Source organism: Nilaparvata lugens, chromosome 1, assembly GCF_014356525.2.
Source record: "Nilaparvata lugens isolate BPH chromosome 1, ASM1435652v1, whole genome shotgun sequence".
NCBI classification, from domain to species: Eukaryota; Metazoa; Arthropoda; class Insecta; order Hemiptera; family Delphacidae; genus Nilaparvata; species Nilaparvata lugens.
Genome location: NC_052504.1, coordinates 43929836 through 43941905, shown reverse-complemented (window position 1 = coordinate 43941905; position 12070 = coordinate 43929836).

Genomic DNA, 12070 nt, shown 5'->3' with positions numbered 1-12070 from the left:
CAACATCTGACTACTATTAAAAACTATGATATTCTGATATACTTTTTAGCAGGCCTCTTGTCAATATCTAGTTAACTATGTTCATCATGTATTCTATCTTGTGAAAATATGATTCTTTATGATCGAAAGTCGATAACTAACACAGAAAAAATCTAAAATGCTTTTCAAGTTTTTTGTTTACAACAACGATCCATACTTTTGTTAAGGGGAAGTGGTAATTTGAAGTTTCATAGTTGTTCATCAAGAATTAGAGGATACCTGTATGACAATTGGAGAGATTATCCGATCAAAGTTTAGACTGCAAAATATTCAATGAAATCTTTTTTACCAACATAATCATTAGGAGTGCTTCAGTTTCGGCATCCTGGTGATCTACCCAGGAAAACTAACAATGCTAATCAACTTCTGTCTCCAATCATATGATTGATTCATGCGATGTGTCAAGCAAACGATAATTGATGTCCGGAATTATTCAGCGCGTGATGATTTTTTCACTTAGCCGCTGAAATCAGAGAGCGGCGATCGCTCACCCGGCTGTCGAATCTCATCAATTTTAATGGAGTCAGAAGACTAGAAAAGATTCTCAAAAACACCCAATATAAATAATGCAACAGGCAACAGGGTGGTTGAAGTCGTGATCGAGAACGAGAACACTCAGCACTAGTGTGCCTTTCTAAGGATGATGCAGTGAGTGAGTGAGTACTTCTTCTCTCCAAGTTGGATAGCATCGAGATTGGAAAAGAAAACGAACGTTTCTTGGCGAATGGGCTAAACAAATAGAAGTGGTCATGATAATGCACATAAAGTATCTTCAATGGATTCCATTCTGGCTGATTTCACAAAATAGGTCATTTTAAGCACCCCTAATAGTTTGGTTCGGGGGCATAATTTCTTATTCTTCGCATTGGAAGCGTTCTGGGAATGTGTTTTATACTATTTGATGGTTTCTCCGAAATAAGAATTGAAAGTGGAAGGATCACATAATGTTGATAGAGTTCTGAACTTACGGAAAAAGGTACTGTTTTTATTTTGAAGTAGCTATAATTTCTAGCATATGAAGTGGCGAAAATTCTCTATGATATTTTCATATTTCTTCTTTTGTCTTCATCCTACTTGAAACTTTGATATTAATTATGATAAACTGTATTGTTATCTTACACTTTTACAGCAGTTCTCACGATTTTGTCGCTTGTCAGACGCGTCTCGTGGCACTGAGCCACATCCTCAGCGTACAACGAGTAGCTAGATACTCCAGTTCTGAGTATATTTTTGATATTTCTTAATTTAGGCAGATGCTAATTTGTATTGACATGGATTCAATAAAGCCTGATATTGGATATGAGATGTGTTGATAATAGTTTGATTTCCCATTTCATTTTAGATTTGATTCCGAACCAATATTAGGATTCATCTCATGGTTATTATTGGAAAATGTTAGTGAATATTGATTATTGTACACTCAGAAAATTCTGATTTGCTTCATATTTTATGGATATCGATGTTGTTGGAGTGCATACATACCGAGCGTAACATATTTTACATTGAAAAAGCACTATTACTTTCAACAACTCAAATCACCTTTGTGCTGTTAAACTCTCTCGTCCTCCTGATTTTCATGCAACTCCTGATATTATCGTAAATCAAATAGAATTGCAATTTCAATGTGACATATTTCAATCAAAATGATTAATTAAATTATTTCAAAATTGCATGACTGTTGTATTAATTGCATCACTACATGAATGGAACGAAATAATCACTAGTATTCGGCCTTAATCGTCTCCTGATATAGATGTTTCAAATATGAAAAAATCAAGTAATTTCAATAAATTTGTAATTGAAAATGGAAAATGTGACATTGAGGAGAGGGTGAGAGGTACATTACAAATTAATATCAAATGGGATATGTAAAAACGTCTTCAGCGGTTTAAAGTTAACTTCACATTCTTCTAAATATTTAAATTGAAAGAGACCTTGAAACATTGAGACGGGCAAGCGTGGAACAGGGCCGCCTATCTACGATCGCTTTTTGTCAGGTTTGAGTGTTTTCCCTTCCAAGTTCCCAATATTATTTTCTCTTGCTCCCCTTTCCTATTACCTAAATACTCAAATTTGGTATGGTGATAGCGGGATAGAATTGTTGAGGTGAGTGTTTTTGGTTTCATGTGTTTGTCAGTCTCCGTGTTGAAAACAAGGTTAGATCTGAGATTAATAAACGAAATACAGTCCACTATTTACCAGAAGAAACACAATCATATAATGAAATAACTCAATTTCCTTGAGAGGAAAACAGACTATTAAAATGGCAATAGTATTAATTGAACGGACTTGGGTCTTGTGAGCCAACTCCACAACACACGTGATCCATGAATCATGCAATGTATAGGTTATTAATAAGCATAGTATTATATATAATTGAACCTTGAATGTATACTATAATTTTTAGACACTTGATATTTGCATAATTTTTCGAAACTGGTCGCGTCTTTGAAAGTCAAACAGTAGATCTGATTCCATCAAAAACGACTACAAGTTGCCTGTAGAGATGAATCGATAAGAAAAATAATTCTCTGATAGCTCAATAATCATGTTTATTACCTTATCAATAACGATATTCAACAATCAATAAAACAATAACTACAACAATATGGAGTAGAAAAGCTGATTAACATGCTATATAAGTGAAATGTATCCAATAAACCTGCTCCATTATACTCTACAGTGTTATTCTATCCATTCACAACAACCGACACAATTGTGTCTCTGATGGACCGTCAATATCCCTCAAATTCGGTCGACTATCGGAACGAATCAAATATTGCGTTAACACGAGCATGAGCCCCACGGTGTCCCCTCAACCCTGAACTGTATATCATTTCGCTATATTGACTGCAGTCAAAGTTGAATAAAGTATGGCGGAATTCACCCGCAGCCAGGAAAGGCTGTACATGTTCCTGCATATATTGCCAAATTCCCCATCCTCACATTCCGCGAGCGTCACCACATGCTCCGCATACTCTCTTCTGTCTTTTCTATATAAGCAGACTGGTGACATCGTGGTGGAATAACACTACAGATTTTCACCTAGTCATTTTCACGACATCAGGAGCATCCACGTGCATTATAATTATAATTATAGATTAATCCTCATGCAATAAATTCATCATGTGTCGAAAAATCTAGCTCATTAATTATTATTTCTCCGCCACCACTCCCCAGAATCAATCATGTACATCAACACCTCAATGGCTATTTGTTTACTTATTATGAGATACCCAATCGAATGGTACTTGTTTTTGTTTCAAATGTGATTTTATTTGTTATGAATGAAACTGAATTGGAATTGATTGGAATGAACATTACTTCAAGTGCCGGTAAATTGGGAACTTGTAACTGATGAATTATTGAGTTGTTCCACATCAATTTAAACATCAATATAGTGCTTGAATAATAAAAATGGAATTTGCCTATTGGTTATCTAATTATTGTATCATTTGAACGTAGAGAATAATGAAGGTCTAGAAAGCGATTATAAAGTTCTGTTCAAGATGATCGTGATGATCAGTTCATGATAATGTGAGTATGGTGAATATTATAAGCTTTATTACTTTCGTTCATAAAAAAATTCATAATGAGAATAATAATTATATACACATCCGAAAAAAGTGAGTAGAGTGGGAAGTTCTAGAATGAATAATGAGTAAATGGAATCAGTTATTTATTTTGTAGAGAGAAACGGATCAGAAACATAATGGAAGTGCTGATAAAAATTAATTGAGTCAAATAATGCTAGGATAAGAAAGGCAAAACAGTTTTGCAGATTGAATACTGATCTGCATTGTCAGTGATTCATTTCCCAGCGCTGAAAGAATGTCATGAACATGTATGGTATTCAAATTGGATGAAAAAGAGCGTAGCTAATGAGTTGACTTTGATAAATTTTGAAGCATGGTTAATTTGAGGTCGTAGCTCTTGTACACTGCCATGTTATTAGAGGGAGGGATTTCCTTTTTCACGGCAATAAAACGTCAGGAATCGCCCGAAAAATATGACGTAGTGGTAACAAAAGTGTTGTAGCCAGAAATAATTCAAATTTTCTAAGCTCTAGTTGGAGCACTGCCCAATGCAGCGGGCACAATATTAATCTCTGCCCCGTTTGAGAGAAGGTTACTTCTCTGAGCGAGGTTACTTCGATCAAAACTTACCTTGCTTAGTCCACTAGTCCACATTATAATACAAGAATGCGTTTTAATTGAAGCGAAGGGAGCTTGATGATTTCAATGTAGCTATTGCAAAAGTCATTTTTCATCGATCTCAACAAGCCTATATTATTGAGAAAATGTTGCATATTAAAATTGCATTGTAGAAAATGATGCGCAAATCAAGTTGAAAACACATAAAAATATTGTCAATCAGATAAGAACATATAACGTAATATCATTGTATTTTTTCTTTAGGGCTACTTTTGAATGTAAATAAAAATATAATCTAATACTTGAAAATGCCATTAGTAGCCGAAATAATTTAAAAAGTGTACTCAGATTTATATTTAACGTAATATCATTATCAGTCAACATAGGCGTCAACCACTGGGGGGGCTACCGAATTCAAACCGAATCACACACTTGGAGTCGACTGAGAAAGAACAGAAAACAAAAAAAACCGAAATGAATGGAAATGTATACGTGTGGAACAAGCCTCAGAATTTGAAAAAATTGTATTGTGTTCCGAGTTTTCTGGTTTACTAATACTATGAGCAACCTCGTTTGAGCGATATTTGATTCTAAACCAACAAAAAACCCATTTGAAATCGACGGTCTGTCTAGCTTCAACTGCTTCTCAGATCCAGTTTTCTGTTATGGTGAAATCAGGCCTAAAATTCTTCTAAGCATTCTGAAATTTCAAAAATTTGACGAAAGAGGACCCCCGGACCTATTTTTCTTGGGAGGGAACCCCCGGGCATCTCGGAAAAATTGACCAAAATTTTTGATAAATCGGCGCCAGTGTCAGTAGCGTAATGTAATGTAGCTTTGCACCAATTCTATATTCATCTATTCTTCAATCTTTATTATCAATATCTTTTATCTGATATTTCTCTTTCAATAAATATAACTTTTCGCAGCTGTTTAATAATTCCAGCCGGTAAAACCACTGAAAAAAACTCTGTTTTCTCATGTCATTTGAGAAAAACGTTAATTATTATCCTCTCCAAAAAAAGAACTCGTCACCCGTCCTCTACTAGGTAATAATATGAGAAAGCCATCGATATGAATTCATGTTTCAATACTCCCATCAGAACTGAAGATATGGACAATTCGCGTAACGCTTGCAATATAAAGACTTGAGACAACATAGGCGAGGTGAGTTGGGGGGTTAAGCACGCTCCCGCTCTGCATTCAGTTATGAGCAAGGCAGCTTTATTGCATTCTATCCTCACTGGTCGAAAAAGGAATAATTATTTCATTTTGAAATTCATTTTTATATTCAGCTAGTCTTTTAGTTGCCGAGAATCTCCGGTGCGGCTAAGACATACGTTAGTCCGGGCGCAAATGTCAGGATTAAGGCACTCCGTGGTCATTTTTGGGTAACAGCAGTGGAAGATATCTCAATTTCTTCCTTAGGTCTACCATAATGAGGATCGTGATGATGATAAGTAGAAATCACAGGCAAACACCACGGAAACAAGATGGCCGCCAAAATGTTCAGTGATTTGCTTTATCGCTTGTATTTCAATCACCGTTCAAGATATTCAACCGTTTTTCAAGACAAAATTATTTTAGAAACCTTCCTCTACAATTTTTTTTTCAATAACATTTTCCTCTAAAACGCATATTTTCTTAGTTATAACCTTCAAAAGCCCAAAAAATCGTTTTTTATAATTTTTCAAATATCTCATTCCATAATAACTTTTTTCGTGTAAGAGATACAGAAAGATTTTGCATATATAAAATTTAGAACGTTTTCTCAACTCTGGAACGATATATCTTGATGCTATTATGTACGTCAAGAAATGAGTTCTCCAGCTCCCTCCAAAGAAAACTTTTTTCATGACTACTTCAATATAGAGACTTGCAAACGGTCTCAATTTCTTCGTCACAACAAACCGAATAAGAATATTGATGATGGAAATAACGAAAATATTCGACATCATTGAAAAATCAAGATGGCGGTCATTATTGACAGAAAGTTTTATATCGCTTGCTATTTAGTTATTGTGACAGATATCTGATTGGTTTGGCCACCAAAGTGTTCAGAATTAACCAAACTATTACGTTCGAGAGAATCGACTCATTTCGACCACTCTTTCCATGATTTATTCAACTTCAAAAACCTGAAACATACATTTTTTGGTGAATATAACTTCAAACTCTTGAAATCAGATTTTTAGGAACTAAAGTTTATTTTTCACCCTGTAAATATATTCAAAGTGAACAAACACCAATATCATTGGCACATTGTTGTAGAATACTTATTAACCTTTAAAATGACATGCAGTTGAAGGCTGAAACTCAATTTTCTACGGCTGGAGCGTCATTGGAAGAAGAGAAAAACTTACTACTTGCAGCGAAAATCACTCTCTTTTTCCACCATGTGCCAAACCTGAACAATTAGAAAACCATGTAAATCATGAACCATTCAAGGTACTGAAAAATTAATTTAAAATCGCTAAAACTCTCAGCAATGATATATATAATATTTGATATATAATATTTCATTGAAAATGGTATCAATCTCTTCATAAAGATGTGTGGAATTAGATTATTCATGATTGCAATCTCAAAAATGTTTGTCATCATAGAAAAATCCAAGATAGCGACAAGAAACTGATTTCAATAGTTTAAAGTTATTTTCACCATAGTAAAAGTTGTTGGAAATGGATAAATCTCTCGAATATTGTAGTATGATTATTTTGGAGCTTCCAGATTCCTGAGTTGATCCGATATCATCGACATTATTAGAATTAAAGACGTTTTCTTGAAAATCGTCATATTTTTGTCACCATCTTGTTTTTTATGATGACAAACATTTTTAAAATTGTCATCATGGATAATCTCTTTCTACACATTATTACAAAGAGATTGATACCATTCCCAAGTCTGTACCTTCAAGGAGTCATGAGTTACACAGTTTTCTAATTGTTGGGATTGGCATTTGGTGGAAAAAGCGTGTTTTCCGCTGCAAACAGTACTTTTCTTTATTTTTCCGATGACGCTCCAGCCGTGGAATATGGACTTACAGCCTCCAAACTGATGTCATTTCGAAGCTTGAGGAATATACTAGAGCACTGTACCAATAACATCAGTGTATGTCTACTGCGAATACATGTACAGGGTGAAAAGTGAGATATTGTCCCCAAAAAATGTATGTTTCAGGTTTTAGAAGTTGAATAAATCATGGAAAGAGTGGTCGAAATGAGTCGATTCTCTCGAACATAATAGTTTGGTTAATTCTGAACACTTTGGTGGCAAAAACAATCCGAAATCTGTCACAATAACTAAATAGCACGCGATATAAAACTTTCTGTCAATGATGACCGCCATCTTGAATTTTTCAATGAAGTCGAATATTCTCGTTATTTCCATCATCAATATTCTTATTCGGTTTGTTGTAACGAAGAGATTGAGACCATTTGCAAGTCTCTATCTTGAAGTAGTCATGAAAAAATCGATTTTATAGTTCTAGCTTGTTACCTCATGCGTATGGAAAAACGCACCAGAAACCGTGCAGGGTTTTCTTTGGAGGGTGCTGGAGAACTCATTTTTCGATGTAGAGCGCAGTAGGGAGGAGAATGGGTGTTCTGATGCAGAGTGTGTGTGTGTCGTGATGGGTAGTACAATCCTCCATGTTTAACGATAAAATAAAAGTAAAAAAAAATTCTGCTGTGGTTATTGTCGTGTCATGAGTTTGTTTAGAAGTTGTTGAGTACAGTTGAGATGTGGTATGTTGGATTATTTTTTATTATACTTTTTTTTTAACTCAACTTTTTTTAACTTTGTGTTGTGGAACTGAATGGGTAGGTGATGGAATCTCTTTCTCCGCTGTGACGGGGTGCCTGAGGAGCAAACATTTCTCTGATTGTTGAGGGCCATGGCCTCCTCAGGCACCGGGTGGTGATGGTGGTGGTGTCGGGGGGGGGGGGGGGGGTGTTGGTGTTGGTGGTGGTGTTGATGGTTGTTGTCGGCTCCATTTTCCTGAGAAAAAAACAAAATGTTATTTCAGAATTATTAGAAAATATTACTAACTAATAATTATGCCACAAATGGAAAAAAATGGTTTAAAAATACTATTCCAATAATTCTTAAGAGTTTTATATATATATATATATATATATATATATATATATATATATATATATATATTGTGCCGAGCACTATTTTTAATTCAGGCCTTTTCCCAAGTTATAATAGTACATTTAATACGCAATAGACTAGAGCCATTATTGTAAGTGAGTTAGCGAAATAAATTATTTTCTCTCTCTATTATGAACGACCATGACTTCGAGTTTACCATGAAAGATATTTAAAAATTGTGGCTCCTAGTCGTCGAGGAATGTAGATTATGGAATTATCTCTAAAACTTAGCCTTCCTGTCACGACATGGAGTGCGATAAGCTGGAAAACAGCAAGCATTCAAATTATAACAAACTACCGATTTTGCAGTTACTATTTGGTCCAAAGGCTCTAGAAGCCACGCGACGATTGGTCAAATTGATTCCCTTCGCCCAATAGGAGACCTGTTTCTAAATACATAAATAGTGGGGGGATTCCCCAGCCGAGAGACCAGATTACGTTTTGGAGGACACTTTGCTAGGAGCACTACAAGAGTAAAGATGTAGTCACTATGTATCGCCCTTTTTGGGCAGGTTTACAAGTTTATATCATTAGTTAATGTAGGAGCTAGTTTTATTTTTATTAAAGTTTAAATTTTCTAGTAGTGCCATGTCCTGAAAAGTTTAATTGTGTTTTTTCATCATGTATGAATAATTGTTTCTTCAAATAACCGCTAAGGTACGTAAAATAAGGTTAAAATATAATTTAGGGAATTTAATTGATTGAAACTTCCATAAGAGTATTATATTAACAAAGCCTGTTATTTTTCAAGTTAATAATATTGATTGAGAATAATCCTTTAGATTTTATTAGTGATGGAAGATAATTATAATTTTTTTTTCTAAAGAAGTATAGAAAGTTTTCAGTTACGTTACATTTGAGTTATTGTTTCTGGAGATATATTATCGTAGAGTATTGCTGAAAGTCAGGAAGATAGCCTATTAATTGGGATGAAATTTTTAAGATTATGTTCATATTGAGTTTAAGACTCAATTTTATATTTTTCTGACAGTGTTTTCTCATGGCGTTAAGGCTTTTAACTGAACGCTCATTTATTAAATTATAACAGAACTTTTGAATTATTTGTGAAGAAAGATCCATTAATTCTGATACAAAGAATCAGTTGTTTAAAGATAAAAATCTATATAAAATGAGGATTCAAATAGAATGAGAGAATTTAATTAATTGTAATCAATAGATAACTCCTGTTTTAGCCTTTGATGAATTGTAGGAAGAGTTAGAAATTAATGCTGTAATACATTTATTTATAGCGGTTCATGTGTGTCCCCAAACCAAACTTCATGTACTACCACCACTTTGGTTCCGCAATTTTATGTAACACCGCTTCAAGACACCCGTTCAGACGACAGGTCTAGGGACGTAAGAGGACGCCGTCAAGCCAAATTCAACCGGTAAAAGTTCACCGCCAAAAACAAGGTACTGTAACCCCGACGATAAAGCAACGTACAGACCAACGAAAGTGCAGTGTAGTGAAACAAAGGTTCATTCGAGAATGTCAATCAAAAGTGGGGATTCAAAATTATTATGAAATGGGTTATATGGGTTACTATCGACGAAATTTGGGTTCAACGGGCTTTTCTTTCTTGAGTAATTTCATGTTGAAAATAATTTGTTATTTTATGACTGATATTGTTTGGTTTTGTGACGTATTGCTGTCTAAACGAAGGATAGTAATGCGCCCCCAAATCAGATGAAGAATGTCAACAAAGTAACATGAAATTGTTGTTTCTGTTGTTCGCTTTTAGTTGCCAATGTTTATTGAAGCTGTTTGTATTTTTCAATTATTTCAAATTGTAGTGTTATTCTATGGTATAAACCTATTAAATCAGGCATGGCAAGATTAATTGAAGTTTTCTTGACTCTAGCCCGTTCACCTGCATGAATTAGGTATAGACTCAGGTGTTTTCTAGATGTGTCGACCTATTTCTAAATTCTAATTTTTATTCAAAATTATCTTCTTTATCATCTTTTAAAAGGTCAGGCACAATATATATATATATATATATATATATATATATATATATATATATATATTATATATAACTCCTAAAAATATTACAAAAAAAAATAAACAAGAATAAATTCTGTGGCTCCTACAATACTATATGGGAGCGAAACTTGGGTATTATCCAAGAGTGTAATGAGAGCAGATTGCAAACCAGATTTTAGAAGTTGGTAAAATTTGTTTTTTTTTTCAATTTTTCAAATTTAATGATTGTCAATTTATTATAATTTGATTAAAAAAAAAATTTTCATTTTCGAGAAATTTGGTATCCGAAATTCAAGTCACAAGTCGAGGGTTAAGAGTCATAGTAGCGTATCTAGAAAAACCCAACTTTTCAGGAGAGCAAAAAAAACAACTATGAGTTCACACTCCCCCACTATTTCTTAGGTATGTATTAATTTTAACATCCTGGAATTCACATATCAATCTTGTGCTTTTACCAGTACATTCATTTCGATAAATTATTGAAAATTCAATTAAATAAAATTAAAAATGAAGTATCTTGTTCTAGTTACGCTATTGTGACCACAATCAAATCCCAAAAATGTATCATTTTTGAAGATATATCGTTCCAAAGTTGGAAAAACGCTCTGAACTTCATAGATGCAGAATTTATCTGTATCTCTTGCACGAAAAAAGTTATTATGGAATGAAATATTAAAAAAATATATAAAAAACGATTTTTTAGGCTTTTGAAGGTTATAACTAAGAAAATTTGCGTTTTAGCGGGAAATGTTATTAAACAAAAATTGTAGAGGAAGGTTTCTAAAATATTTTTGTCTTGAAAAACGGTTGAATATCTTGAACGGTAATTGAAATACAAGCGATATAGCAAATCACTGAACATTTTGGCGGCCATCTTGTTTCCGAGGTGTTTGCCTGTGATTTCGACTTATCATCACAATCCTCATTATGCTAGACCTAACGGAGAAATTGAGACTACTTCCACGGCTGTTACCCAAAAATGACCACGGAATGACATTTGCGCCCGGACTACGGGGCGGTGTAGTTTGTGAAGTTGATTTTGTAGTGATATTTTCGAGTAAGTACTGTTGTGAGTATGTAAGTGTAACTATTACAATGGTTGTTGTGTTGCATATGGTTACTTATGTTGCAGAATCTATATACCTATAGAGCTATGTGTGTATTATAAAGTTTAAATTATGTGTTAAGTGTAAAATGAATCTATAAGAGAAAATCATCAAATTAATGAGTGAGACCTGGCCACAATACATCATGTTTTAGGAATTGAATACAACTGGAATATCAAAGGTAACTAAGCTTACATTATATTTTCATGGGTCTATAATATAATTGCAATATTGGTCAAGTGTAGTTTTATAGCAGTCACAGTGATCCATCACTGACTATTAGTTTCGTTTGAACGCATAATCTGTTGTTCTGTGATCATTAAGGTATGATTACAGGTATGATTAGATATCAATTTGAAGGTCTTCCTGTGTTCTAGAAGTTCTATTATTAACATTGTGTTATTCAAAGTTTGCATAATAGCCTATTGAAGAGAATATAAATGTATGCGAACATATCGAACCATTTTAGCTTGCACACTGATAACTACCAAGCAGTGGCAGCTAAAATGAATAGGTTTGACATCAATTGTAAAGGATTATGTAAGGAAGACATGGAAATTGTTTTTGTTTCGATATTCTTGTTAGAACTAAAGATATGAACGATTTCCGTAACGCTAGCCGTA